The sequence below is a fragment of the Malaclemys terrapin genome, chromosome 9 (genome assembly GCF_027887155.1).
Source record: "Malaclemys terrapin pileata isolate rMalTer1 chromosome 9, rMalTer1.hap1, whole genome shotgun sequence".
Taxonomy (NCBI): Eukaryota; Metazoa; Chordata; order Testudines; family Emydidae; genus Malaclemys; species Malaclemys terrapin.
In genome coordinates, this window is record NC_071513.1 from 39,817,129 (window position 1) to 39,845,116 (window position 27,988).

Here is a 27,988-nt window from a genome sequence, read left to right on the forward strand (position 1 = left end):
GTCTTAACTTCAGGGCTCTGGTTAAGGCTACAAGAAAAAAAGGTTGCAATATCATAGAATCATAGGTGTGAGAGATGAAAAAGTCCTATTAGATCAGCCAGCCCCATCTTCCTAAACATCTGCTGAAACTTAGGAAGAAAACTGTCAAGGGAAATAAAAAGAAGAGTTCTCCTTTGAACTGAACTTAGAGGGCAAAATTCTCCTCTCAGACTTTGATAGCTGGTATTGACTAGTGCTCTGGGATTTCCATAAGGAAACTTGAAACTTGGGTCAGCTTTGCTGAGATTTGAAGACCTAGCCAAGGGCTCGGAGACTGAGTTTCTAGCCAGCCTGGGGCTGATGTTTGGGTTTTGGAGGAAACCAGGTGAAGTTGGCATTGGTGGGAGATCTGCAGCCATGAGACAGTAGTATGCTGGAGGTAAAACTTAGCATGCAAATGTAAACCATATTAATAGTGTGGGTCTTTGTGTCTGCTTAGCGATTGGCCCATATAAAGAGGGGTAAGAGTCTGCGACTGTCTCCTGCTAACTAATAGTCCTTTAGCTCAAGCAGGAGAAGCCGATGCTTTTAGATTGCGAGGGCCCCAGATTCGGTATCCCTGCTGACAACCCCACCATGGCACATAGATCTAAGAGGGGAATTTTTTCTTTAAGTGAAGGACCTCTTAGTATTGGAACCTGCCCCTAAATGGACAGGTTGCAGAGTGTCTCCCAATCTGTCTAGCACAGGGCTTGGTTGAACAGAATTTCTTCCAGCTGTGCCAGATGGGGCTAGCAGGTCTGCGTGTTCTGATAGGACTCTGTAAGCCCAGGGCTCCTCAGCACCAGTGCTTTCCCCGACAGCACCACTCACAGGGAAACTGACTAAGAAGCTGCACATGCAGCAGGGCCCAATCCTGGTAAAGAGGGTTCGCTCATGAGCAGCCCAGAGCAGGGTTCAGCAGGGACTTCCTTACGGTGGGGACGTGTGATTTTCACTGGGTGTGTATCGAGCTCAGCTCCTTTCGCATGGTTTGGCTGTGCACGCAGAACTTCCACAGGGCGTTTTGTTCAAAGGTACCTAAGGGGTTGAAATGTCCCAGCCTTTGGTTGACAACAGGCAGGATGGCTTTATTAATGGGAGTCTTCCCCTGCCTGACACAGTAGCAGTTCTGCAAGTTCATGTGGATTCATCTCATTGGGATGGCCAACACACACAACTGGTCAGGTGCATTGTGGGTACTGTTAAGATGGGGGTGAGGGTTTTCTCCCCGTGAAGTGGGACGGTACTGTCCTCTGCAACTGGACTAATGGGCTGACCTGCGAAAACCACTCCTATGTCCATAAGGGCAGCACTGGCACCAGAGTCCACCAGAGGTGGGCCGCAGAAGCCTAGCATTGGGCTTTGTCTGACATAAGCAAGCAGTTGGTAAGTGTGATCGGCGTTGGCCCACCTACCCACTAGGGGGCGGTGGGGAGCTACGAGGTCACTGGCCGGTCTGGGTCACGCCTCCGTCAGCGGGGAATTAGCGGCGGGGCGGCTGCCAGCCAGAGTCTGTAGCGCGCCCCTCAGGCAGGGGAGCGCCGGCAAAGGTCAGTAGCGCGCCCCTCAGGCAGGGGAGCGCCGGCAAAGGTCAGTAGCGCGCCCCGCAGGCAGGGGAGCGCCGGCTAAGGTCAGTAGCGCGCCCCGCAGGCAGGGGAGCGCCGGCTAAGGTCAGTAGCGCGCCCCGCAGGCAGGGGAGCGCCGGCTAAGGTCAGTAGCGCGCCCCGCAGGCAGGGGAGCGCCGGCAAAGGTCCCGGCGTGGCTCTGCCGGGTAGGGGAACGCAGGCCCACCCTACACCACTGCGCTCCAGCCCAGGGCCCTGACAGTGGCAGAACGAGGGTCCCACCACTGGGTCAGCGGGGTCGTCCCGCTACATAGACTCACCACTGTGCAGCTCTGTCCCTGGGCTACTTCCTACCCGATTGCTTGCCCGAATCCCTCTGGTCCCGTGAGTGCGTCGGGGTAGTCTGCTGCTGGCAGCTCCGGCTCCCCCTCAGGCTCAGGCTCCTCCAGCTCCTCTGGGTACTCGGCAGCAGGCAGTCCAGGCAGTCCCAGTCCGTCCTCCAGGTGAGGTTTCCACGGGTCCAGGGCCTCCCCTGGTGTGGCAGCAGGCTCTGAAGGGAGCAGCCCGCGGTCTGTGTCTGCCTCCCTCCCTGGTGCTGCCCTAACTGAGCTAAGGGCCCCGCCCTTTATACTTCCTGTTCCACCCCTCCCCTTCCAGGGGGTGGAGCGAGCTTGGGCTGGCCCCGCCCACTCAGGCTGAGGGAAAGGCACTTTACCCTCAGGTTCGGAGGGAAGCCACCCTGGCTCCCTACATACCCCACCCCTCAAATCCAGCTCCCGTACCTCGGAGCTGGCGTCCTCAGCCTCCCCCAGACGGGAGAAAAAGTCCGCGTTGGCGTTGTCCCGTCCCGCCCGATGGCGGATTGTGAAGGCGTAGGTTTGTAGTGTAAGATACCACCGCTGCAGGCGGGCATTCACGTCCTTCATCTTGTTGAGCCACTTCAGGGGTGCATGATCTGTAACCAGTATAAAGGGGGCCCCGAGGAGGTAGTAGCGGAGAGCATCAACCGCCCACTTAACAGCTAGGGCCTCCTTCTCCAGGACGGAGTAGTTCCGCTCCCGGGGGAACAGTTTCCGACTGATGTAAACAATAGGATGCTCCTCCCCGTCCACCTCCTGTGAGAGGACCGCCCCAAGCCCCACGCCGGAGGCATCGGTCTGGACAATGAAGTCCCGATCGAAGTCCGGGCTGAAGAGAACGGGCTCGCTAGACAGGCGGTCTTTGACAGTTTGAAAGGCCCTCTCGCAGTCGTCAGACCAGCACACTCTACGGGGGCTATCTTTGGTCAGGAGTTCTGTCAGAGGGGCCGCAATGGTTGCAAAGTGGGGTACGAACCGCCGGTAATAGCCGGCCAGGCCCAAGAATTGACGTACCTGCCTCTTCGTGGTTGGCGCCTGACATTCCTGGAGGGCTTGAACCTTCCCGATGAGGGGGCGTACCTGTCCCCGCCCCAGGGTGTACCCCAGATAAGTGGTTTCTTCGCGCCCGATTCGGCATTTCTTAGGATTGGCTGTGAGGCCGGCGGCGCGGAGGTCCCGGAGGACAGCCGCCACTTGGTTGAGATGTTCCTCCCAGTTGCTGCCATAGATGACCACATCATCCAGGTAGGCGGCGGCGTACTTGGTGTGAGGTTGCAAAATCCGATCCATCAAGCGCTGGAAGGTTGCTGGGGCCCCATGGAGGCCGAAAGGCATCCGAGTAAACTGGTACAAGCCTGACGGGGTGGCGAACGCAGTCTTCTCCTTGGATCGGGGTTCCAAGGGGATCTGCCAGTACCCCTTGGTGAGATCTAAGGTGGTGATGTAGCAGGCTTCTCCAAGCCGGTCAAGGAGCTCATCGACGCGGGGCATTGGATACGCATCAAACTTTGAAATGGCATTGACTCTCTGAAAGTCAATACAAAACCGCCGGCTCCCATCTGGCTTCGGAACCAGGACGACAGGGCTCCGCCATTCGCTCTGGGAATGCTCGATAACACCCAATCCCAACATGGCCTGGACTTCCTCCTCCACAGCCTCTCACATTCGCCTAGGCAATGGCCGGGTCGTCTCTCGGACCACCACCCCGGGGTCGGTCTGGATTGCATGGTAGGCAAGTGTAGTCTGTCCGGGCTTCATGGTGAAGGTCCTGGGGAATGCCTTCACTAGGCAGAGGGCCTGTTCCCGCTGCTCAGCCGTGAGCGTCTCGGCTAGCTGGGGTTCCCCATTATCAGACTCTTCGGGGGGTTGTGGCCCAAGGTCTGGTTCAGGTGGGTATGGGGCAATTAGTAGTCCTTCCCGTTCCCGCCAGGGTTTTAAAAGATTCACGTGATAGATCTGCTTTCCCTTCCGGTGATCAGGCTGCCGGATTTCATAATTGACAGGCCCCACTTGGCGAAGGACTTCATACGGGCCCTGCCAGCGGGCAAAAAGCTTTGATTCCTCCGAGGGGAGCAGGAGGAGAACTCGGTCCCCGGGGGCAAATAATCGGACCTGGGTGCCCTGATTATATTGCTGCTCCTGGCCCCTTTGGGCCGTGTTTAAGTTTTCCCTCGCGAGTTCACCCGCCCGGGCCAACCGTTCCTGCAGCTGCAAGACGTATTGTAAAAGGCCCTGCGTTGAGGATGGTGTATGTTCCCAAGTTTCTCTCAGGAGATCCATCACTCCGCGGGGCCGTCGCCCATAGAGGAGCTCAAATGGAGAGAACTTCGTGGAAGCCTGTGGAACTTCCCGAACCGCCAGTAGTAAAGGGGGAAGTAGTTGATCCCACTGACGGAGGTCCTGGGTGGGGAAGCGTCGCAACATTCCTTTCAGGGTTCGATTAAAACGTTCGACTAACCCATCCATCTGGGGATGGTAAACTGAGGCCTGCAGCTTCTTAATCCCCAGCAGGGCACATACCTGATGGAACAACTTAGATGTGAAGTTGGTCCCTTGGTCAGTAAGTAACTCTCGAGGGAGGCCTACCCTGGCGAAGATCTTCACGAGCTCTGCCGCAATAGTGCGGGCAGTGATACTCCTTAAGGGGACAGCCTCAGGGAAGCGGGTGGTGTAGTCCATCAAGACAAGGATGTATTGGTAGCCCGCCTGACTTTTTGGGAAGGGTCCGACCAGGTCCATCGCTACTCGTTCAAATGGAACGCCCACGGTTGGTAATGGAACTAGGGGGGCCTTCCGGATCCCGGCCGGGGCGGCGCGTTGGCAGTCCGGGCATGACCCACAGTAATCCTTCACTTCGCGGTGGATGCCGGGCCAGAAGAACTTGGCCAGGACCCTAGCTGCGGTTTTCTCCGGTCCTAAATGGCCTGCGGCTGGGATGTCATGGGCTAGCTTTAGGACCGCCCGTCGATGAATGCGGGGAACCACGAGTTGGGTCCGGACCTCTTGAGTTTGAGGGTCCCGCTCCACACGGTAGAGACGATCCTGGTCAAGCTCAAATCTAGGCCATTGGGTAGCCCGCTGGGCCTCCACGACCTTCCCCTCTACCCGTGCCAGCTGTTCATAGGCAAACCGGAGCGTAGGGTCCTCCCTTTGGTCTCGGCTAAAGTCCCGAATGTCCACCGGGGGGCCCCCTGTCTCCTGGCCGTCCTGCCTGGGTGAAAGGGATGGGTCACCGTCGGGGTCGGGGCTCCGCCTGGGGCCTGGGTCCGTCGCAGATGAGGCTCCCTCGAATGCCTCTTCCGGAGATAGGGACCGGAGCAGCTCGACGAATTCTGGCCAGTCCCGGCCCAGGATGATTGGGTAGGCAAGGGACGGGGCCACCGCCACATTCATTACCTGAGTCGCCCCGTCTACCGTGAGAGGGACCTGCACGGTGGGGTACGGTTTCACATCCCCATGTATGCACTGTATCCGTACCTCCCCGATGATCTGCTCGGTGTCCGGGAGGAGGGACTGGCGGACAAGAGTCTGCCCACAACCCGAATCAATTAGACCCACCACAGGTGTCCCGGCGATGCTCAATTTGGCCGCGGATGGTGTGCGGGCCCGGCTCTCCCCGGTGTACACCTGGCCAAAATTGCATTCCATCGCCGTACAGTCTCGTTGCAGGTGGCCGTACTCACCACACCGAAAGCAAGGTCCTACCTCTGTGCGCCCCGGCCGTGCCGGGTCACCCGGGTGGCCACGGGGTTGGCCGGGGCCCGATGGACGGGCCAAACGTCCAGACGGTGCGGGTTGTGGGGCCTCAGGCCATCGGGGAAAAGGAGTGCCGCCGCCGTTTGGTCGTCGGGCTCGAGCGGGCACATTGACTTTGGGGGTGGACCCCCTTTCCGGCTTCTGAGCGCCGGGTCCAGAGCTTGGGGGTCGGGCTGTCGGTCCTATTGGGGCCTCGGCCTCTAGAAAGTTCTCCATAAGTGTGACTGCTGCACTTAGAGTTTGAGGTCGGTGCCGCAACACCCACGCCCTCCCTGGAGTCGGAAGGATGTGCACGAATTGCTCGAGGATGATCTGTTCTGTCACCTCAGCCACAGTTCGATGCTCGGGTTGTAGCCATCGGCACGCTGCATCCTTTAATTCCTGTGCCACGGCTCGGGGCCGGGCCCCCGGGGGGTACAGCTTTCCCCGAAACTGTCGCCGAAAAGTCTCCGGGGTGATGTCGAAGGCATCCAGGATAGCCGCTTTTACTCTGGCGTAAACACGGGCTTCATTGTCTGGTAGCCCCCGGTAAGCCTTCTGGGCCGGCCCCGTTAGATAGGGGGCAAGCAGGGTTGCCCATTGGTCCGGCGCCCAACCAGCTACTGCAGCAACCCGCTTGAAGGTCACCAGATAAGCCTCTGGGTCATCCTCAGGCCCCATCTTGGCCAGACGGATTGGTGGAGCAGGAGGGTTGGGGGTGGTCACCCCGCCCGGCTGGGCTCCGCCGGGGCTCGGCCACAGGGTGGCAAGTTGCTGGAAACATTGAGTCTGTTGTTCGCGGTGCTGGGCCCCCAAGGTTTGAAGCAACTGCTGCTGGTGGGTACCCAGCTGCTGTATGAGTTGTTGCTGCTGCTGCCGCTGAGTCTCGGCCAGCACCTTGATAAGCCTTTCCATCTCCATCTTCTGTTTAGGGGCTGTCGCTGCCTCCTTGCTCTAATCCCTTCCGGCAGGGATAGGGGGCGCTACCCGCATTCTCCACCACTTGTGATCGGCGTCGGCCCACCTACCCGCTAGGGGGCGGTGGGGAGCTACGAGGTCACTGGCCGGTCTGGGTCACGCCTCCGTCAGCGGCGAATTAGCGGCGGGGCGGCTGCCAGCCAGAGTCTGTAGCGCGCCCCTCAGGCAGGGGAGCGCCGGCAAAGGTCAGTAGCGCGCCCCTCAGGCAGGGGAGCGCCGGCAAAGGTCAGTAGCGCGCCCCTCAGGCAGGGGAGCGCCGGCTAAGGTCAGTAGCGCGCCCCTCAGGCAGGGGAGCGCCGGCTAAGGTCAGTAGCGCGCCCCTCAGGCAGGGGAGCGCCGGCAAAGGTCAGTAGCGCGCCCCACAGGCAGGGGAGCGCCGGCAAAGGTCAATAGCGCGCCCCTCAGGCAGGGGAGCGCCGGCAAAGGTCAGTAGCGCGCCCCTCAGGCAGGGGAGCGCCGGCAAAGGTCCCGGCGTGGCTCTGCCGGGTAGGGGAACGCAGGCCCACCCTACACCACTGCGCTCCAGCCCAGGGCCCTGACAGTGGCAGAACGAGGGTCCCACCACTGGGTCAGCGGGGTCGTCCCGCTACATAGACTCACCACTGTGCAGCTCTGTCCCTGGGCTACTTCCTACCCGATTGCTCGCCCGAATCCCTCTGGTCCCGTGAGTGCGTCAGGGTAGTCCACTGCTGGCAGCTCCGGCTCCCCCTCAGGCTCAGGCTCCTCCAGCTCCTCTGGGTACTCGGCTGCTGGCAGCTCCCGCTCCCCCTCCGGCTCCTCCAGTTCCTCTGGGTACTCGGCAGCAGGCAGTCCTGGCAGCCCCAGTCCATCCTCCAGGTGAGGTTTCCACGGGTCCAGGGCCTCCCCTGGTGTGGCAGCAGGCTCTGAAGGGAGCAGCCCGCGGTCTGTGTCTGCCTCCCTCCCTGGTGCTGCCCTAACTGAGCTAAGGGCCCCGCCCTTTATACTTCCTGTTCCACCCCTCCCCTTCCGGGGGGTGGAGCGAGCTTGGGCTGGCCCCGCCCACTCAGGCTGAGGGAAAGGCACTTTACCCTCAGGTTCGGAGGGAAGCCACCCTGGCTCCCTACAGGGGTGTGCTCCCTTCTCCCTCCGTTCTCCCTGGCCCTCTCCTGCTGCTGCTGTTGCTGCTTTCGTTGCCGCTGCGTAAGTGAGTGAGTGCGGAGGGGGGGGCCTTGCCGGCCTGCCCCCCCCCTCGCCCTCGCCTCCGGAGGGAGAAGCATCGGCCCCCCTACGCCAACACCGATACCATCTGGGGGCCCACCTGCCTGCTTGCTTGCCTGCCTGGCCGGTTGCCCGGCCGGCTGACTGCCGCTCGCTGCTGCTGATGTTCCTGTGTGGGAGCCGCTGGCTCCGTCGCGGAGTGTGAAGAGACTGCGTCCCTGGTTCGGGAGATTGTGGAGGGGGTTGTTTGAGGACTGTGTTTTGAGTGACTTTGCCATCTTTGCTCCTGGGGTGGTGGTGCCCCCAGTCGCGTTAGGAGTGTGGACGGTACTGAGCCTCTCGTTTGTAATTCCTTGGACTGGAAGCCGTCGCTTGCCAGGAAGCTCCGAGGTCGACTTGGGATCCTGCTGTCCCGTCCCCCGTAGCGGACTGTTGAAGGGGGTGCAGGGGGGGTGCGGTGCCCCCCCCTTCGTCCATCTACTCCCCCTCTACCACCACCCCCACCGCCGACAGCTGCCGACAACCCCTCCACCGCCCCGCGTGCCACCTGGACCTGCTTTTCGCCCCTCGGCGGGGCTGTTTGCTCCCCCCGCCATTTCCATCGTCCGGGACTGTTTACTTGCAGCAGTGAACGGCGGAGCCTGCGCTTCGCGAGCGCTGTGGGTGCACCTTTTCCCTCGCCCTGGACTTCTCCTGCCCCCCAACTACGTTTCGCTGGTGGGGTCCCCTCCCTGTAGCCCCCTTTGTATTAGTTGGCCCTACCCTACCCCCCTCCTTTTGAGCCCCTTCGGTTTATTTTTTTGGTGCCCATTCCCCCCCCCCCCTCGGTTCCTAGCCTGCTGGCTGTGTTCCCGGCCCTGTCCTTGGGCTGCGGCTGGCTGGAGTTTTTCCTCCTACCCCTCCTTGTCCTTGGGCTGCAGCTGGCTGGACATTCCATTCTGTTTCTGAGCCGCTGCTCCGGTGCACCCCCCCCCCTTCGCCCCCCCGCGCGCGCTTGTGCCCCCGTTTTGTTCCCCCCCCCTTTTTGCACTGTTCACCCCCCCTTTTACTGTTGTTGTAGTCCCCCCCCGCCCCAGTGTAGCCGGGGGAGCCGGCTTTCTTTTTTGGCACCTGTGCCCCACCCCTCTCTTTTCGCTCCTGTGTGCCCTCTCCATTGGCACCCTCCTCCCCAGCCTGCAGCCTAGCGGGGGGGAGTGGTTGCCTTTCCCTCGTTTTGTCATTTGCCTAGAGGGGAGGAGCGGCTGCAGGTTGTAATGGCGGGGGACTCTGCCCCTGCCCCTGCCCCTGCCCCTGCCCCTGCCCTGTTGTCCCCGCCCACCCCAGTGGCCGGCCCCTCGGCTGGCCCTGTCCCGGATACCGCCGCTGCCACGGCTGCCCCCTCCACCGGCAGGAAGGGCCAAGGGAGGAAGAAGGGCAAGGGCCCCGCCCGTGGAGCCAGACCTCCTGCGGGCGGGGCTACGGTCCCCGCTGCGGCCCCGACACCGGCCGCGGCCCCTCCCTCTCCTGCCGTCCCTTCCATCAGCTCTGGTGGCGCTCCACCTCCGGCCCCCAGAGCATACGCCCAGGTGGCCGCCGCCTCTTTGCGTGCCGCCGCGTCGTCCGCCCCGACCGCCGCCTCTGGACCTGTCCCTGGTGACCACGGCCCCTTCCCCTCGCTGACTAGGAGGCATGCCATTTGGTGCCTGCCTCGCCCCACATTGAGACCTATGTGCGGGCGTTGGCGAGGGTGGTGGGGCCTACGGCCATCGTGGCGGCCTCCAAGATGTACGGGAAGGCCGTGTTCTTCCTGGCGTCGGTGGCCGCCGCGCAGGAGGCGGTGGAACGAGGCCTGGCGGTGGGAGGCGTGTTTGTGCCCTTGGAACCCCTGGAGGACCTGGGCGTACGGGTGCTCTTGACCTCCGTCCCGCCCTACCTCCCCAATGCCGCCCTGTTGCCGGCCCTCTCCACCCTGGGGAAGCCCATTTCCATTCTGAGCCCTCTCTCATTGGGTTGTAAGGACCCTGCCCTCCGGCACATCCTGTCTTTCCGCCGGCAGGTCCAGCTTCAGCTGCCACCGGCGGCGGGTGCCGGAGTGGCGCTCGAGGGGTCCTTCCTGGTGCCCTACCGGGGGGTCCATTATCGGGTCCACTATTCGACGGGGGAGGCCCGGTGCTTCCTCTGCCGGGCGCCGGGGCATGTCCGGAGGGACTGTCCCCTGGCCCGGCCTGGAGGGGTGTCCGAGACCCCCGGGGCCCGGGAGGGTGCCGGCCCTGTCATCGCCGGCAACCCTGGCGGTTCGGACACTGCTGCTGCCGCCGCCCCTCCTCCTTCTGCCGCGGTTCCCGCTCTGGCCACGGAGACGGCCGGGCGGGCGGGCCTTGCCGTCGCCGACCCTGGATCAGCGGGGCATGTGGAGGAGAGGGCGGGGCGGCTTCCGCCGGCCGCGGGGAAGGGCCCGCCCCAGGGGGAGGTTTCCCTCACCCCTGCTGTCCCTCCGACCCTGCCGCCCCGAGCCCCGAAGCCATCGCCCTTGCCCTCTGGCCCTGCCCCTGCTGACCGGCCCTCCACCTCCTCTTCCACCTCGGGGGGCTGGGTGACCGTCCGGGGGAAGCGCGGCGCCCGCAGGTCGCGAGCTCTCTCCCTCCCCTCTGATGAGGAGGGAGAGCAGGCCCCCCGAAAGATGCCGCGGGGGGCCGACGTTGTTAGTTCTGTTTCCGCGCCCCCGGACGGTGCCCAGCAGGAGGTGCCGGCCATGGAGACCGTGGATGCCGTGGCAGCGGCTGGGGAAACTTCTGTCCCTTTTGTTGGGCCCACACCTGAGGAGGCTTCAGCAGCGGTTCTCCCGGCCCTTGCTCCGTCCGTGCCCCCCGCCGCCGCCGCCGATGCCGGGGCGGCCTTTGTCTCCGTGACTGGCGGGGAGGTCGCCGGGGCCGAGGGGACCGCTTTCGCCTCCATTTTCGATGAGATCGAGGCCCTGGGTCTGACCCCAGTTACTCAGGGGGAGGACGACCCTCCGCCAGCGGGCCCCGATCCGGGTGCTGGCTTGGTCCTGCCCCCCCCTCCTGCTCCCGGTTCCTCACCCCACTCTGCCGCCCCCGATTTAGTCCTGGGGGAACCCTTAGCCCTACCTGCCAGCCCGGCCGCGACTCCCATCTCGTGCATGGCCGCCGAGCCCCTTGGGGCGACGGCTGTTGCTGAGCGGCCGGTTCCTGCCCCCAATCCTGCCCCTTCTGCCGTCCCTGCCCCTGCGGCTTCCCCTGTCCCTGCTGCCCCCGTCCCCTCGGATGCAGACCCTGGCCGAGGGGAGCCGCAGTCTAGCGGCTTGGCAGCGGGAGATGGGGAGCCCGTTCCCGTTCCCGTCCCTGATCCTGTCCCCTCTCCTGCCCAAGTCCCTGTTCCCGCCTCGAGCCCCGCCCCTACTCCCGCCCTTGCCCCAGATCCTGTCCCCGAGGTGTCTCCTTCTGCCACCTCTGGTGTTACTGCCACCCCCGGGGTTGTCGCATTTCCGTTGTCTGCAGACAACCCTCAGGGGGCGGTTTTCGTGTCTCCCCTTCCTGCCACTGTTGGGGCTGCGTTGTTCCCTCAGCCGCTCCCTCCTTTGCCGGGGATGGGGACGGGCTGCCCAGCGCAGCAGCGCCGGAGCTCGGCCCCTTGTTTGTCCGTCACCGTGGGCCGCGAGGACCCTTCAGGGGCCCCGCCAGAGGATGGCGGCGGCTTGGCCGCTGCCTCCCCCTCCGCGCTGCGGGATGAGCTGCGCCTCTTTCTATCGGATTCCCGTGGTTCCCAGGGTAAGGTGCAGCTCGCCCTTCAGCGCTGGGGGGACTTCCATCTCGTCCTCCGGGCCGTGAAGGCGCTTTTGGGGGAGGGGCGGGGGTCCGGTCGGCGGGACATCGCGGCCTATCGGCGGGCCCGCAGATTCCGCGACTCCCTTTTGAACTTCGGAGTCGAAACCGGGATCTTGCGGGGCCCGCTGGGGGCCGATGATCCCTCCACCCGTGAGGATCTGCCCCAGCCCTCCGTATGACAGCTACCACCTTTGCGTCGTTGAACGCCCAGGGCTGTAGGGTGGGTTTCCGCAGGAGCCAGGTGCTCTCCTTCCTTCGGGAGGGGGGGTACTCTGTGATTTTCCTGCAGGAGACCCACACGGCTCCGGCCGTCGAGGCTAGCTGGCGGCTGGAGTGGGGAGACGGGGTTTATTTTAGCCACCTCAGCGCCCATTCGGCTGGAGTGGCCACCCTGTTCTCCCCGGGGCTGCGGCCTGAGGTGCTGGGGGTCGCCGAGGTCGTGCCAGGCCGCCTGCTGCACGTCCGGGCCCGTGTGGAGGGGCTGGTTCTGAACTTGGTCAACGTCTGTGCCCCGACCGCGGGCTCGGAACGCGTGCCTTTCTATCAGCGGGCGGCGGCCTTCCTCGGCACTCTGGATTCTCGCGAGTGCCTGGTCCTGGGCGGGGACTTTAACACCACCCTCGAGGACCGGGACCGCTCCGGGCCTGAGTCTTCCCAGGCAGCCGCGGGCGTCCTCAGGGAGATCGTAGACCATCACTCCCTGGTGGACGTCTGGCGCGAACACCACCCGGACGATGACACCACCTTCACCTATGTCCGGGTGGAGGACGACCAGTCGCGCCACTCCCGGTTGGACCGCATTTATCTGTCCCGTTTTCATCTGGCACGGGCCCATGCCTCCAGCGTCTGGCCGGCCCCGTTCTCAGATCACCACCTGGTGACCGTGACGGCCTCTCTCAGTTCCGAGCGGCCGGGGCCGGCCTATTGGCATTTTAATAATAGTTTGCTGGAGGACGTGGGCTTCGTGGCATCCTTCCGGGAGTTCTGGATGGCCTGGCGGGGGCAGCGGCGCGCCTTTCCCTCGGCGCGGCGGTGGTGGGATGTGGGGAAGGTCCGCGCGCGGCTCTTCTGCCGGAACTACACCCGGGGCGCCAGCCGGGATGTGTTGTTAGGGCAGTTGGAGTGGGAGGTTTTGGAGCTGGAGAGGCGTCTGGCCTCCGGCCCCGAGGATCCACCCCTCCGCGCGGCGTACCGGGAGAAGCGGGAGGAGCTCCGGGCCCTGGAAGACCACCGGGCCCGGGGCGCGTTTGTTCGATCCCGCATCCGTCTCCTTCGGGAGATGGATCGCGGCTCCCGCTTCTTCTACGCCCTGGAGAAATGGAGGGGGGCCAAACAGCATGTCACCTGCCTCCTGGCGGAGGACGGCGCCCCCCTCACGGATCCGGAGGAGATGCGTGGCAGGGCCAGGGCCTTCTACGCCGCTCTTTTCTCCCCAGATCCGACCGACGCCGAGGCCTGCAGGGTGCTCTGGACCGAGCTCCCGACGGTCAGCGCGGGCGGCCGAGACCGGCTGGAGCTGCCTCTTTCTCTGGCTGAGTTCTCGGCGGCCCTCCGGCTCATGCCCACTAACAAATCTCCAGGCATGGACGGGCTGACCGTGGAGTTTTACCGCGTGTTCTGGGACATCCTCGGCCCAGACCTCGTCACCGTCTGGGCCGAGTCCTTGCAGAGCGGGGTCCTCCCTCTCTCGTGCAGGCGAGCAGTGCTCGCCCTGTTGCCGAAGAAGGGGGACCTCCGCGATTTACGAAACTGGCGTCCCATCTCGCTCCTCAGCACGGACTATAAGGTCGTAGCGAAGGCCATCTCGCTGCGGCTGGGGTCCGTGCTGGCGGACGTGGTCCACCCCGACCAGACCTGCGCCGTCCCGGGCCGGAGCATCTTTAACAACCTGTACTTGGTCCGGGACCTATTAGAGCTGGGACGTAGGGATGGTCTGTCGTTCGCCCTCCTGTCTCTGGACCAGGAGAAGGCGTTCGACAGGATGGACCATGGGTACCTCCTGGGCACTCTGCGGGCATTCGGCTTCGGGCCCCAGTTTGTGGGCTTTCTCCAGGTGCTGTACGCTGAGGCGGAGTGTCTGGTCAGGCTCAACTGGACCCTGACCGAGCCGGTCAGCTTTGGGCGGGGAGTACGGCAGGGGTGCCCCCTCTCGGGCCAGCTGTACGCTCTGGCGATCGAGCCCTTCCTCTGCCTCCTCCGCCGGAGGTTAGCAGGGTTGGTGCTCCGGGAGCCGGAGCTGCGGCTGGTCCTGTCGGCGTACGCCGACGACGTGCTCCTCGTGGTCCAGGACCCTGAGGATCTGGTGCGGGTGGAGGCCTGCCAGGCCGTTTGTTCGACCGCCTCCTCCGCCCGGGTCAACTGGGCCAAGAGCTCTGGCCTGGTGGTCGGGGACGGTTGGCAGGCGGGCTCCCTCCCACCCGCGCTTCAAGCCATTCGGTGGAGCGCGGGTCCGCTGCTCTATCTAGGCGTTTATCTTTCCGCCACGCATCCTTCTCCGCCGGAGAACTGGCTGGATTTGGAGGCCAGGGTGCGTGTGCGGTTGCGGAGATGGACGGGACTGCTCCGGTGTCTCTCCCTGCGGGGGAGGGCACTGGTGCTGAACCAGCTCGTCCTATCCATGCTCTGGCACCGGCTTAACACCCTGAGCCCAACCCCGGGACTCCTGGCCAGGCTCCAGAGGATAGCCCTGGAGTTCTTCTGGCCTGGGTTGCACTGGGTCTCTGCAGGGGTTTTGAGTCTTCCCCTGGAGGAGGGGGGACAGGGCCTGGTCTGCCTTCGTAGCCAGGTCCATGTCTTCCGCCTCCAGGCCCTGCAGAGGCTCCTTTATGGTGAAGGTAGTCCGGCATGGAGCACGTTAGCGCACGCCTTCCTCCGCCGCCTCCGAGGGCTCCGATACGACCGGCAGCTCCTTTTTCTTCATCCGAGAGGTCTTCCGCGAGACCTCTCGGAGCTGCCAGTCTTCTACCAGGACCTTCTCCGGACCTGGAAGCTTTTCTCGGCGACCAGGTCCATTGTGGCCACCGAGGGCGCGGATCTCCTCGCGGAGCCCCTGCTGCACAATCCCGATCTCCGTGTGCAGGTGGCGGAGTCACCCTCGGTGAGCCGGAGGTTGGTCCTGGCGGAAACCACCAGGGTCGGAGACCTCCTGGATTACACCAGAGGGGACTGGGTGGATCCCCGTGCGCTTGGTCGGCGCATGGGGCTCTCCACCCTCGCGACCCCTCTACGTGTACTCCAGGAGGTGGGCGCTGCATTGTCACCTCCTGCTCTCGGCTTCCTGTGGCGGGCCCTGCGGGAGGGTGCTCCCCGCCCACCCCTCACCCCGGGCCCTCCGGACCTTTTTCTCGGGCCCCTGTTCCATGAGCCCCCCCGGCTCCCCCGCTCCCATAATCCGAGCCGGCTGCGCGCTTTGCAGCCGGTCCAGTTTCGAACCGCGCCTAGGGACTATCTGTACACGCTCGTGCTTCACACGTTGCATCACCTCACCCTCGTGTCCCGCCCCGACACCAAGTGGAGGGACTATCTGTTACCTGTGGAGGGTGAGGAGCCCCGGTGGGCCAGCCTTTATTCCACCTTAGTTCCAAGGCCCGCCGGGGACATTGGTTGGCGGCTCCTTCATGGGGCCATGAGCACGGGCGTGTACTTGGCGCGGTTCACCCCTATTCCTGAGGCCTGCCCATTTTGTGGCATTAGGGAGACCCTGGCGCACGCTTACCTTGAGTGCGCCAGGCTGCAGCCCCTTTTCCGGCTCCTCCAGAACCTCTTGTTGAGGTTCTGGCTACACTTTTCCCCGCACTTGTTTATTTATGCACACCCTGTTCGTGGCCCCACTAAGTCGCGAGACCTCCTCGTCAACCTCTTCCTGGCCCTGGCCAAACTCACCATCTATAATACCAGGGAGAAGATGTTGGACGAGGGGGTGCTTTGCGACTGTGGGGCCTACTTTCATACCTCTTTGGTTTCACGTCTCCGTGCGGAGTTCCACTGGGCAGCGTCCGCTGGCTCCCTGGCCACCTTCGAGGAGCAGTGGGCGCTGTCCGGGGTTCTCTGCTCGGTGTCCCCATCTGGTTCCCTGATTTTGAACCTCTGACCGTCACCTTGTTTCCTGTTTTTTTATTAGTTGTCCCACGTAATCATTTGGTACTGGGTCCAGTGGTCCCTCCCGCTAGGCTGGGGGAGGGGCCTTTAGTAGTGGGCGGCTAAGCCCGCCCACTTCCCGGTTTGCCAATACGGCTCCCTACAGTAAGATTAACATGGATTCCTTGCCAGACATTTTCCTCTAAGACACCTGAACTCAGCGTGCATTTCGAAGGTGCAACTTGCAAAACATCAGCTCTGGGGTGTGCCCTTTTGACAGTCTAATGCTTGCACGCATGCAAGTGTTAGCATTGTGATGGGTTGAATGACAGAAACCCCCTTGGGAACTGCCACCTGATGGGCCAAGACTACCTCTAAGCCTGTTTTCCCTGGCAGCTTGGGACTTCAGTCCCTGCCTGGTTGTGCCAGACATGCTAGCCTGCTACAAACACAAACCCAGGTCTAAAACACATCCCCCAAAAGATGCAGGCTTAACTGAAAACAGCTTAAGAAGTGTGCCTGTTTCCAACACTCAGGTGCCCAGCTCCCAATGGGGTCCAAACCCCAAATAAATCTGGTTTACCCTGTATAAAGCTTATACAGGGCAAACTCATACATTGTTCACCCTCTATAACACTGATAAAGAGATATGCACAGCTGTTTGCCCCCCTCAGGTATTAATACATACTCTGGGTTAATTAATAAGTAAAAAGTGATTTTATTAAATACAAAAAGTAGGATTTAAGTGGTTCCAAGTAGTAACAGACAGAACAAAGTGAATTACCAAGCAAAATAAAATAAAACATACAAGTCTAAGCCTAATACAGTAAGAAAACTGAATACAGATAAAATCTCACCCTCAGAGATGTTTCAATAAGCTTCTATCACAGACTGGATGCCTTCCTAGTCTGGGCACAATCCTTTCCCCTGGTACAGTCTTTGTTCCAGCTCAGGTGGTAGCTAGGGGATTTCTCATGACTGCTGCCCCCTTTGTTCTGTTCCACCCCCTTATATATCTTTTGCACAAGGTGGGAATCCTTTGTCCCTCTCTGGGTTCCCACCCCTCCTTCTAAATGGAAAAGCATCAGGTTAAAGATGGATTCCAGTTCAGGTGACTTGATCACACGTCATTGTAAGACTTCATTACCCACTTGCCAGCACACTGGTGTACAGGAAGACTTACAAATAAACAGGGCCATCTACAGTCAATTGTCCTGGTTAATGGGAGCCATCAAGATTCCAAACCACCATTAATGGCCTACACTTTGCATAATTACAATAGGCCCTAAGAGTTATATTTCATATTTCTAGTTTCAGATACAAGAATGATACATACATACAATAGGATGAACACAGTAGATTATAAGCTTTGTAATGATACCTTACAAGAGACCTTTTGCATGAAGCATATTCCAGTTACATTATATTCACACTCATTAGCATATTTTCATAAAATCATATAGAGTGCAACGTCACAAGCATGTGTGGGGGTTTGCACCTGCCAAGGACAGGGAAAACTGAAAACTTGAACTTTAAGCAAATTCACAGCTCCACTCTCCTGGGTTTTCCCCTTTGCTCCATTTCCTCACCTGAGCTCCTCCTAGTGTTTGTGTGTGTGTGTATATATATATATATATATATATAGTATTTGTACAACACCTGGTCTGTACACTTAACCCTTGCTACACACCCATGTCAAGCTCTCATCCTTCCTGGTGTCCTGGTCTCCCTCTCTCCATTTCTCTTTTAATCGTAATTTTGTCCCCAGCCTCTCAGATGTTTGGAATGCTGGACATTTTGAAAAATGGAGTTTCCTGAGTTAAAAGAGCTGCCCAAGCAATTACCCAGGGTTTTGGGTGGGCCCAAGCTGCCACAGCATCACTACTCCGTTATGCAAGTTAGCTGAGCTAGCTTGCATCTAGCTATGTCTACATGAGCTGCAATCACATACCTGGATTGCAGTGTAGACCTGCCCTGAAACACAGAGGCTGGCAGGAAAAGTAGTTTCTTAGGCATGTGGCTGCAAAAGGGGATTGAATAGCAAGGCAGCTAAGGGGGAAAAATTAGATGGGCACACATTTCATTGCTTCTGAAGGCCAAGTTCATGGCATCCACTAGCGATGCCCAGCATCCCTCCACCCCCAAACCTTCCACAAGTTCCCTGGGTGTCACCCTTCTGTCCCTCTCTATCTCCTCCCAGGAGCACACCCTGGGATTTATTAACCCCCTGGGATGTGGCTGGTTGTTTTCCTGACAGAGATGTCAGTCTGTCCCTTTTCAGGCAGTACGCCCTCATTGCTCATGAGGACTCCCTGGCATGGGGCCTTTTGTTGGCTTGTTTCAAGGCATGAGCCAACTGCTCTTTGAAGCGCTGGGAAGACGTAACCGCCTCTTTCCCTCCTGCTGGTTCTTCAGTTCCAGAGATGAGTCTGCGACAGCAAGCAGGTTTCCATCCAGGGAAATCTATGCCAATGCTTTCAGCAATGATTAGATGCAATAATGTGAGCTCAGTATAACCCTCTGGGCCCTCTGAGGATACACAATACCGGCTGCATGCTGTATGGGCAGAAACATAGCACTGCACTCAAGGCCATGGAAAGATGTGGAGAGGTGGGGCTGAATTGTTCCAAAGCAGGAGTGCATGGGTGCAGTAATGCTTGCAAACACTACAGGAAGCATAGGGAAGGAAAGGACAAGGAGGTGGAAACAGGATGATGGAGAGCTGTTACAGTCTGTGCATTTGTTGTGTTGTTTTGGTAAGTGCTCTCAGTTTACATGTACATAGATGGGAGGGAGAGGTTCCCCCTAACTGCCAGCCCTGCAAACTCCACCTGGTACCTGAGTTAAGCTGTTTTTTTTTGTCCTCATGCATCATCACCTGCAATAAAACATCCGTGGGCCAAATTATATCTTCAGGCCAGTGTGTGTAACGCCTCGAACCTCCAAGGGGTTATGTGGGTGTAACTGACTGGAATGTAGTAATTCTCTTGATGCACAAAGAGGAACAACTCCAGCTCACTCCCTCTTAGCAGGGTCAGCCCAGAGTAGTAGCCCCATTTTAAGCCCTAGGACTCAACACAGCCAAGTTGCAGATCTGGGTTGTAAGAAGATGTAATTTTTCCATAATTGCTTTCCAGCGGGGGGCCATCCTTTAAATAAAGAATCCCAGTTTAACCCACCTGCTTCCTTCCTGGAAACGCAAACACACGGCTGTGTCCAGGGAACTTGGAAAGACCCACAGACACGCTGGTCCCAACGAGTAGCTCCACCAGGAAAGAGTGGCTGTTGAGTCATTTAGCCAGTGCCTTTTCCCGTAGCAGCGGAGCACTTCTGGCCAAAGTTAGAACACAGCCTTCACAATGCATCGTGCTTAAGAAACCGCTATTGCTGCCGAGGGGTAGGATGACCAGATAGCAAGTGTGAAAAATCGGGACAGGGGTGGGGGGTAATAGGAGCCCATATTAAAAAAAGCCCCAAATATTGGGACTGTCCCTATAAAATTGGGACATCTGGTCACCCTAGTCAGTAGCCACCCAGCAGGAATACACCGAGCGAGTGAACTGTCACAGGGGTGTGGGGCTGAGGGTACAACAGCCCAAGCAGCTATAGGTGGTGGCCCACCCCTGAAAAGAAACACTTGGGTGTGGTCCAACTGGCTCCTATCAACCACCAATCCCCTCAGAGGCTGCAGGGAGTGGGAGGGGCCTGGAGTCTATATAAATCAGACCAGGGTAGTCCATGTCTGGTAAGAGGAGAAGCAAGGCTGGGTGTAGTACTGCTACAGAGGTGTGTTCTAATAAAAGACAGCACTAGCTCAGTGTCTGAGGAGAAGTGATGCCTTAGGCCTGGTCTACACTACGGGTTTAGGTCGACTTTAGCAGCGTTAAATCGAATTAAGCCTGGACACGTCCACACGACGAAGCCCTTTCTTTCGACTTAAAGGGTCCTTTAAACCGGTTTCTTTACACCACCTCCGACGAGGGGATTAGCGATAAAATCGGCCTTTGCGGGTCGGAATTGGGGTAGTGTGGATGGAATTCGACGTTATTGGCCTCCGGGAGCTATCCCACAGTGCTTCATTGTGACCGCTCTGGACAGCACTCTCAACTCAGATGCACTGACCAGATAGACAGGAAAAGACCCGCGAACGTTTGAATTTCATTTCCTCTTTGCGCAGCGTGAAGAGCACAGGTGACCACGCAGAGCTCATCAGCACAGGTAACCGTGATGGAGTCCCAGGATCGCAAAAGAGCTCCAGCATGGACCGAACGGGAGGTACGAGATCTGCTCGCCATATGGGGAGATGAATCAGTGCTAGCTGAACTCCGTAGCAGTAAAAGAAATGGCAAAGTATTAGAAAAGGTCTCCAAGGCCATGAAGGACCGAGGCCATAACAGGGACACACAGCAGTGCCGCGTGAAAATTAAGGAGCTACGGCAAGCTTACCACAAAGCCAGAGAAGCAAACGGAAGGTCTGGGGCAGAGCAGCAAACTTGCTGCTTCTACGCGGAGCTGCATGCCATTCTAGGGGGTGCAGCCACCACTACCCCAACTGTGTGCTATGACTCCGTCAATGGAGAAACACTCAGGGAAGACGGTTCGGGGAACGAGGAAGATGAGGATGGAGGTACTGTAGGTAGCTCACAGCAGCAAGGAAGCGGAGAAACCGGTTTCCCCAACAGCCAGGATATGTTTGTGACCCTGGACCTGGAACCAGTAACCCCCGAACTCACCCAAGACCCTCAGGGCACACAGGAGACCTCTGGTGAGTGTACCTTTGTAAATATTTGTAAACATTACACATGGTTTAAAAGCAAGCGTGTTTAATGATTAATTTGCCCTGGCAATCGCGGCCAGTACATCTACTGGAAAAGTCTGTTAACGTGTATGGGGATGGAGCGGAAATCCTCCAGGGACATCTCCAGAAAGCTCTCCTTCATGTACTCCAGGCCAGTAGCACGTAGTCTGGAATCATTGCATAACAAAGCATGGCAGCGTATGGTCCCGGTGTTTGCTGGCATGCAGACAATATCCATTCCTTATCTCTCTTTGTTATCCTCAGGAGAGTGATATCATTCACGGTCACCTGGTTGAAATGGGGTGATTTTATTAAGGGGACATTCAGAGGTGCCCGTTCCTGCTCTTCTGGACAGAAATGTTCCCCGCTGTTAACCACGCGGTGGGGGGAGGGGTGAAGTGATCATCCCACAGATTCGTGTGTGTGTGTGGGGGGGTGGTTTACTTGGGTTTGTGCCGCATGTTAACCGGGAAACCGCAGCCCCTCCTTTTACATTGAAAACCCATTTTAAATGGACAACCCAATTCATCCTTGATATGGGAAATGCGCTGCTGTTTGAAACCTTTCCCGCATGTTAAGAAGGTTAAAAAAGCCAAAACACTGTGGCCTACCATGGCTGCCTGCAAGCCGAAATATGTTGCCTGGGGCACTGCGTGAGTGATCTCTCATACCAAACCGGCAGGCAGAGGAAAAATGCGACCTTGTAATGAAAGAGTGTACCCATTGTTCTCTAAAATGTGTCTTTTTTAACCACCTCTCCCTTCTCCTCCACCGGCTGCAAATGTTTCTCCTTCGCAGAGGCTAGTGAACATTAGAAAGAGAAAACGTAGGACGAGGGACGATATGTTCACGGAGCTGCAGATGTCCTCCCACGCTGATAGAGCACAGCAGAATGCGTGGAGGCAGTCAATGTCGGACATGAGAAAAGCACAATATGAACGAGAGGAGTGGTGGCGGGCTGAATGGCGGGATGAAAAGAGCAAGTGGCGGGCTGAAGACGATAGGTGGCGTCAGCTTGCAGACAGACGGCAAGAGTCAATGCTCCGTCTGCTGGAGCATCAAACTGATATGCTCGAGCGTATGGTTGAGCTGCAGGAAAGGCAGCAGGAGCAGAGACCGCCGCTACAGCCCCTGTTTAACCAACAGCCCTCCTCCCCAAGTTCCATAGCCTCCTCACCCAGACGCCCAAGAACACGGTGGGGGGGCCTCCGGCCACCCAGTCACTCCACCCCAGATGATCACCCAAGCATCAGAAGGCTGGCCTTCAATAAGACTTAAAGTTTTAAAATGCAGTGTGTCCTTTTCCATCCCTCCTCCCCCACCCATCCCAGGCTACCTTGGCAATTATCCCCCTACTTCTGTGAGGAACTAATAAAGAATGCATGAATGTGAAATAACAATGACTTTATTGCCTCTGCAAGCGGTGCTCGAATTGGGGAGGGGAGGGTGGGGTGGGGTGGTTGGTTTACAGGGAAGTAGAGTGAACCGGGTCGGGGAGGGGGTTGGAGGGTTCATCAAGGAGAAACAAACAGAAGTTTCACACAGTAGCCTGGCCAGTCACAAAACTCGTTTTCAAAGCTCCTCTGATGCGCACCGCGCCCTGCTGTGCTCCTCTAACCGCCCTGGTGTCTGGCTGCGCGTAATCAGCGGCCAGGCGAGTTGCCTCAACCTCCCACCCCGCCATAAAGGTCTCCCCCTTACTCTCACAGATATTGTGGAGCGCACAGCAAGCAGCAATAACAATGGGGATATTCTTTTCGCTGAGGTCTGAGCGAGTCAGTAAGCTGCGCCAGCACGCTTTTAAACATCCAAATGCACATTCCACCACCATTCGGCACTTGCTCAGCCTGTAGTTGAACAGGTCCTGACTACTGTCCAGGCTGCCTGTGTACGGCTTCATGAGCCATGGCATTAAGGGGTAGGCTGGGTCCCCAAGGATCACGATAGGCATTTCAACATCCCCAACGATTACTTTCTGGTCCGGGAAGAAAGTCCCTTCCTCCAGCTTTCGAAACAGACCAGAGTTCCTGAAGACGCGAGCATCATGTACCTTTCCCGGCCATCCCACGTTGATGTTGGTGAAACGTCCCTTGTGATCCACCAGGGCTTGCAGCAGCATTGAAAAGTACCCCTTGCGGTTTACGTAGTCGGTGGCTTGGTGCTCCGGTGCCAAGATAGGGATATGGGTTCCGTCTATGGCCCCACCACAGTTTGGGAATCCCATTTCAGCAAAACCATCCACTATTGCCTGCACGTTGCCCAGAGTCACTACCCTTGATATCACCAGGTCTTTCATTGCCCTGGCAAATTGGATCACAGCAGCCCCCACCGTAGATTTGCCCACTCCAAATTGATTCCCGACTGACCGGTAGCTGTCTGGCGTTGCAAGCTTCCACAGGGCTATCGCCACTCGCTTCTCAACTGTGAGGGCTGCTCTCATCTTGGTATCCTGGCATTTCAGGGCAGGGGAAAGCAAGTCACAAAGTTCCATGAAAGTAGCCTTATGCATGCGAAAGTTTCGCAGCCACTGGGAATCGTCCCACACCTGCAGCACGATGCGGTCCCACAAGTCTGTGCTTGTTTCCCGGGCCCAGAATTGGCGTTCCACGGCATGAACCTGCCCCAGTGACACCATGATTTCCACATTGCGGGGCCTGTGCCTTGTGAGAGGTCTATGTCCATGTCAATTTCCTCATCACTCTCTTCGCCGCGCTGCAATCGCCTCCTCGGCTGGTCCGGGTTTCGCCTTGGCATGTCCTGGCTCTGCATGTACTCCAGGACAATGCGCGTGGTGTTCATAGTGCTCATAATTGCCGCGGTGATCTGAGCGGGCTCCATGATCCCAGTGCTAGCTATGGCGCCTGGTCAGAAAAAAGGCGCGAAACTAGTATCTGACGGACCAGGAGAAGGAGGGAGGGCGGGAGGGAGGGAGGGCCGAGTGACGACATGGCGAACAGGTACAGGTACAGGGAATTAAAATCAAGAAAGGTGGCTGTGCATCAGGGAGAAACACAAACAACTGTCACACAGAATGGTCCCCCCAAAGATTAAACTGAAAACCCTGGGCTTAGCAGGCCGTTGATTTCACGGAGGAAAGGGAAGCAAATGAATACAGAACAAATCTATTTTTTACATCTTAAGCTGGCAGCCGACGGTGCAGCATGACTGATAGCCTCTGCAGTATGATGACGACGGTTACCAATCATAATATACCATCTTCTACCAAAAGGCAAGGGGCTGCTGCTGTGTAGCAATGCAGCCCCACGTCTGCCAGCCCCACGTCCGCCAGCACCCAGATCGCCCTCGGCCTCTTCTGGGTGCTTAGCAGACAATACTGGGCAATTGGCAGAAAATAGTATACTACGACTGATAGCCATCATCATCAAGACAGTAGCATGTCTGCCCAGGTGCCCATGATTGACAGCCACTGCAGTATGATGACGACGGTTACCAGTCGTAATATACCATCTTCTACCAAAGGGCAAGGGGCTGGTGCAATGCAGCCCTACGGCTGCCAGCCCCACAGCTATTAGTCATGCTACACCGTCTACCGCCAAAAGGCAGTTAGCAGCTGCTGCTGTGTAGCAATGCAATCCCACGTCTGCTGGCACCCAGAGGACATATGGTGACGGTGAGCTCAGCTGAGCTGAGCGGGCTCCATGCTTGCCGTGGTATGTTGTCTGCACAGGTAACCCAGGTAAAAAGGCGCGAATCTATTGTCTGCCGTTGCTGTGACGGAGGGGGAGGGGCCTGATGACATGTACCCAGAACCTCCCGCGACACTGTTTTGCATCATCCGGGCATTGGGATCTCAACCCAGAATTCCAAGGGTCTGCGGAGACTGCAGGAACTGTGGGATAGCTGTGGGATAGCTACCCATAGTACAATGCTCCGGAAGTCGACGCTAGCCTCGGTACTGTGGACGCGGTCCGCCGACTAGAGCACTTAGAGCATTTTATGTGGGGACACACACAATCGGCTGTATACAACCGATTTCTATAAAACCGGCTTCTATAAATTCGAACTAATTTCGTAGTGTAGACATACCCTTAGAAATGAAGTTACTGCCTTTAGGCAGAGGGTGGGGTCTTCCTCCCTATAAATGCTTTTTGCTCCCAGAGCGTGGAGACCTTATGAGGATGTGGGACTAAAAGTAAATGGGTGCGGCTGTTAGTATAACAAATCCTGATGCACCTCTCTCTTGAAGAACTGCTACTATCTCTGGTTTCCTGCCCCTTTTCTGTGCTGGCCAGGTCATCCTCGCCCAACAGGTGATAACTTGGTGACAAATACAGGGAAACTAAGGGGAGAGCAAAATACTCCCCCTTCTCCCCTGTAAGAAACACAAGAAGTGAAAAGAAATTATTGCATCATGGCTACCAAGCTAGGGCTTCCGCAACGAAGGTCCTGGAAGACTGTGTCTGCTAATGCTAATGGTTATACTGGAGTGGTGCGAAGAGGCTGGGATGGTAGTGCAAAGATCTGCACTCAGCCTCCATTGAGTGGGCTGCTCTGCCCCAACCCAGGATATCAGGCCACCTTCAAGAGGGTGGAGGGTCCTTGCAGTGGTCAAGCTGGAAGGGGAGGCAGACTGGTGGGAGGCTGCATGAGGCAGGAGTGGCCTCTAGCCAGTTTAGGAGAGAGAGAAGAGACAGTATTATTCAGTGTGACCCTGGGCAAATAACTGCATTGCTCTGTGCCTCAGTTTCCCCACTGACAAAGTGGGGATAACATATCCTTACCAGACAGAGGTGTTGGCAGGGAGAACTAGCTAATGTGTGAATGTTATATAATTATCATTATAAGCTCTCTAAGCACCTGCTGTCACTGAGATCTGATGCCCAGCAGGCCTGGGAATGGATAAGTCAGGCATATACCTCTCTATAGGAATAGGTCAGCATACTCTATAAGGGGGCAATAGTGCACATTGTCAGTCTGCGGGATTGCTGGAAACATGATCCCAAATTTATTTTTTCTGTTTACAAATTACCTATGACCATGTTGTGACTCTTAACTTATCTGTTCCTCCCTTGCAGTTGGCTGCCACATTGGTTGCATGAACAAATTTCATCCTATGCATTTGCTGAGGGTTCAATTATTTTTATTGATAAGATGCCAGATAATTTGGCTCAGTCAATTTATTAATCAAAGATTGGTCAACACAATGCAGAAAGGCAAATGCATTTCCAGTTCTGGAGAACGGTCTTGCAGCAGGGTCAGTCTGTTCCCAATATGAGCTCAGTTTGGCTCATATTCATATAGCCCTTGTTTACAACAGAAATCTCCTCTGTATCATTACAGGCCTTGCTCTCCATTTCTTATCTTGTTTCATTCCTATTTTTCAGGGTACAAAAACACCTGCACTGATTATCCCTAGCACACCGTAACGGTTGTATTTAGCAAAATGGCAAGTCTCAACAGAACATACCTCTTGGCTCTGGCAGTTCCTACATGTACTAGGAACAGGGGTTTTACATGTTTTACTTACTCACAAATTTCCATTATAAAGTCTAGTATGAGTACAGGGCATTCAGAGAACACCGTTCATAGTTATACAGCTTAGCATCAGTACAAAGCCTTCTAAGAAAGATGGTATTAACTAACACGTTCCCAAAGTGACTGTTCTGAGTATTCATTAAGTGCATCATATCATTGGCTTTCCGAGTTGCATGGTATCATTGCCATCTCCTGATTGGATGACAAGCTTTCTACACAGCAGGAATTCTGTTTTCTGTTCTCATGTTCCCCTTGAACAAGCCGAATTGTTTGTACCATTTGTGGGAATGATTTTAAAAAAAGGAATCTTTCAAAATGGGCACGCGAGCACTTATGTGAACGGACTCGTGAATACACGTTTGCACCAGCATTCGTGATAGCTAAGTGGGTCACAGCCACCTGCAAAGTGAATCAGCAGCTTTTTGTTGGCAGAAATGCTCACAAATCCATCCTTGATGTAATGACCCAGCTCAGCACAACCTTGTCCTCCGAACTGCAAATACATTTCAAAAAAGGAAAAGCAAAGCAGGAGAGAGAAAATAATCTTGTACTTGACTTTTTGAAAAGCCTCCCTTTGAATGATGGGACGAGTCCCCTCTTCCAAGAATGCAGACTGTTGATTGATGGAATTTAGTCTGTAAAGGTATTAAGCGCACTCGCTGGATCAGAAGTGTTCCTGCCCTGCGTGCGCTGACGATATTGCATCTCGATCGGCTGGAACAAGGACGGTTTTAATGTGCTTTCCTACGAAGCAGTCATTATGTTCCCCCTTTAGAATTGAAACGAAAGTTTTCTCCATAATTCAGCTGCCGCAGAATTGACTTAGCAAAGATCGCTGCAGGCATTCGCTTTGGAACTGGTTAAATTACCCTGCCTAATGGACTCCAGACGTTAGGTTACCCGAGCGTAAACTGTGCCAGGAAGGTCCCAGGAGCTGTGCGAGCTGAACGGCAAGTGGGTTTCCACTTGGTCTCAAGGCACAGCTGAAGCACAAATCGGGGAGAGAAGGGGTCTTTCTTCTCCCTCCCTCCTTTCTCCTTTAAGCTAGCTGCCAGGTGACCTCTGGGAATCACTTCAGTATAAGCCTGTCTCTGCCCCATCAGCAAATGCTAACAGTGCTGCAGCAGGCTGCTTTCTCTTCCTGGCTGTGCATGGGCGACACTGTCTGCTCATCCGGATCACTCGGCAGTTCTTCCATTTCTGTACGATGGCAGAGGGCTGGTGCAGGGCTAGGGTTCTGGTGGTAAAAGCAGTGGGAATGTGAATGAGGCCAACCACATGCTCTCCAGCCCTACATGGTGTTGGGATGCTTGGATTGGACCCAGAGGCTTTGCCTACGTTTGTGTCTCTTGGCTAAACCTCCCACCATAATGATTGTTGGAGCATCTCCTTGGGCTGGCCTTGATGGTGGGATGGCTGGCTCTGGTGGTGGCTGGCATCTTTAACACCATGTCATGTAGACCTCTGTCATGTGTGGGCTCTGAGCAGGGCTAGACCACATGTGCTTCCACACTTGGGGCCCTGTGTGTACTATTGCCACTGCTGCGGGAGGTGAACCAATGGGGGAATGTTTGAGGAAACAAGCCTTTGACCTTGGTAAATGTCAGTGGGGGAGTTCCTCAGAGGACTATGTGGCTTCTGCACAGTTCTCCTGAATGCCTCACTAGATGGAAGCTGCCCTTGTGGACCATTTTAGAGGCACCATTGCATTGCCATGACCGGGTCATTGCCGGACTCATCTTGACACACAGAAGGGTTACACCGATGGTCCCAGAGTGCTTTGACCCAGTGCCACTCTTGCTATAGAGCCTCTCCATACCTGCAGTTGCACCTCAGTTTCCATTTTAAGCCCTCTTTAAAATCCGTTTTACAGTCGTATCAGCCTCAATTGCTAGCTTAGGGCTGGGCTCCAGAGACATTTTTATACCTAATCTAAAGTGAGTCAGTTGAGGAGCC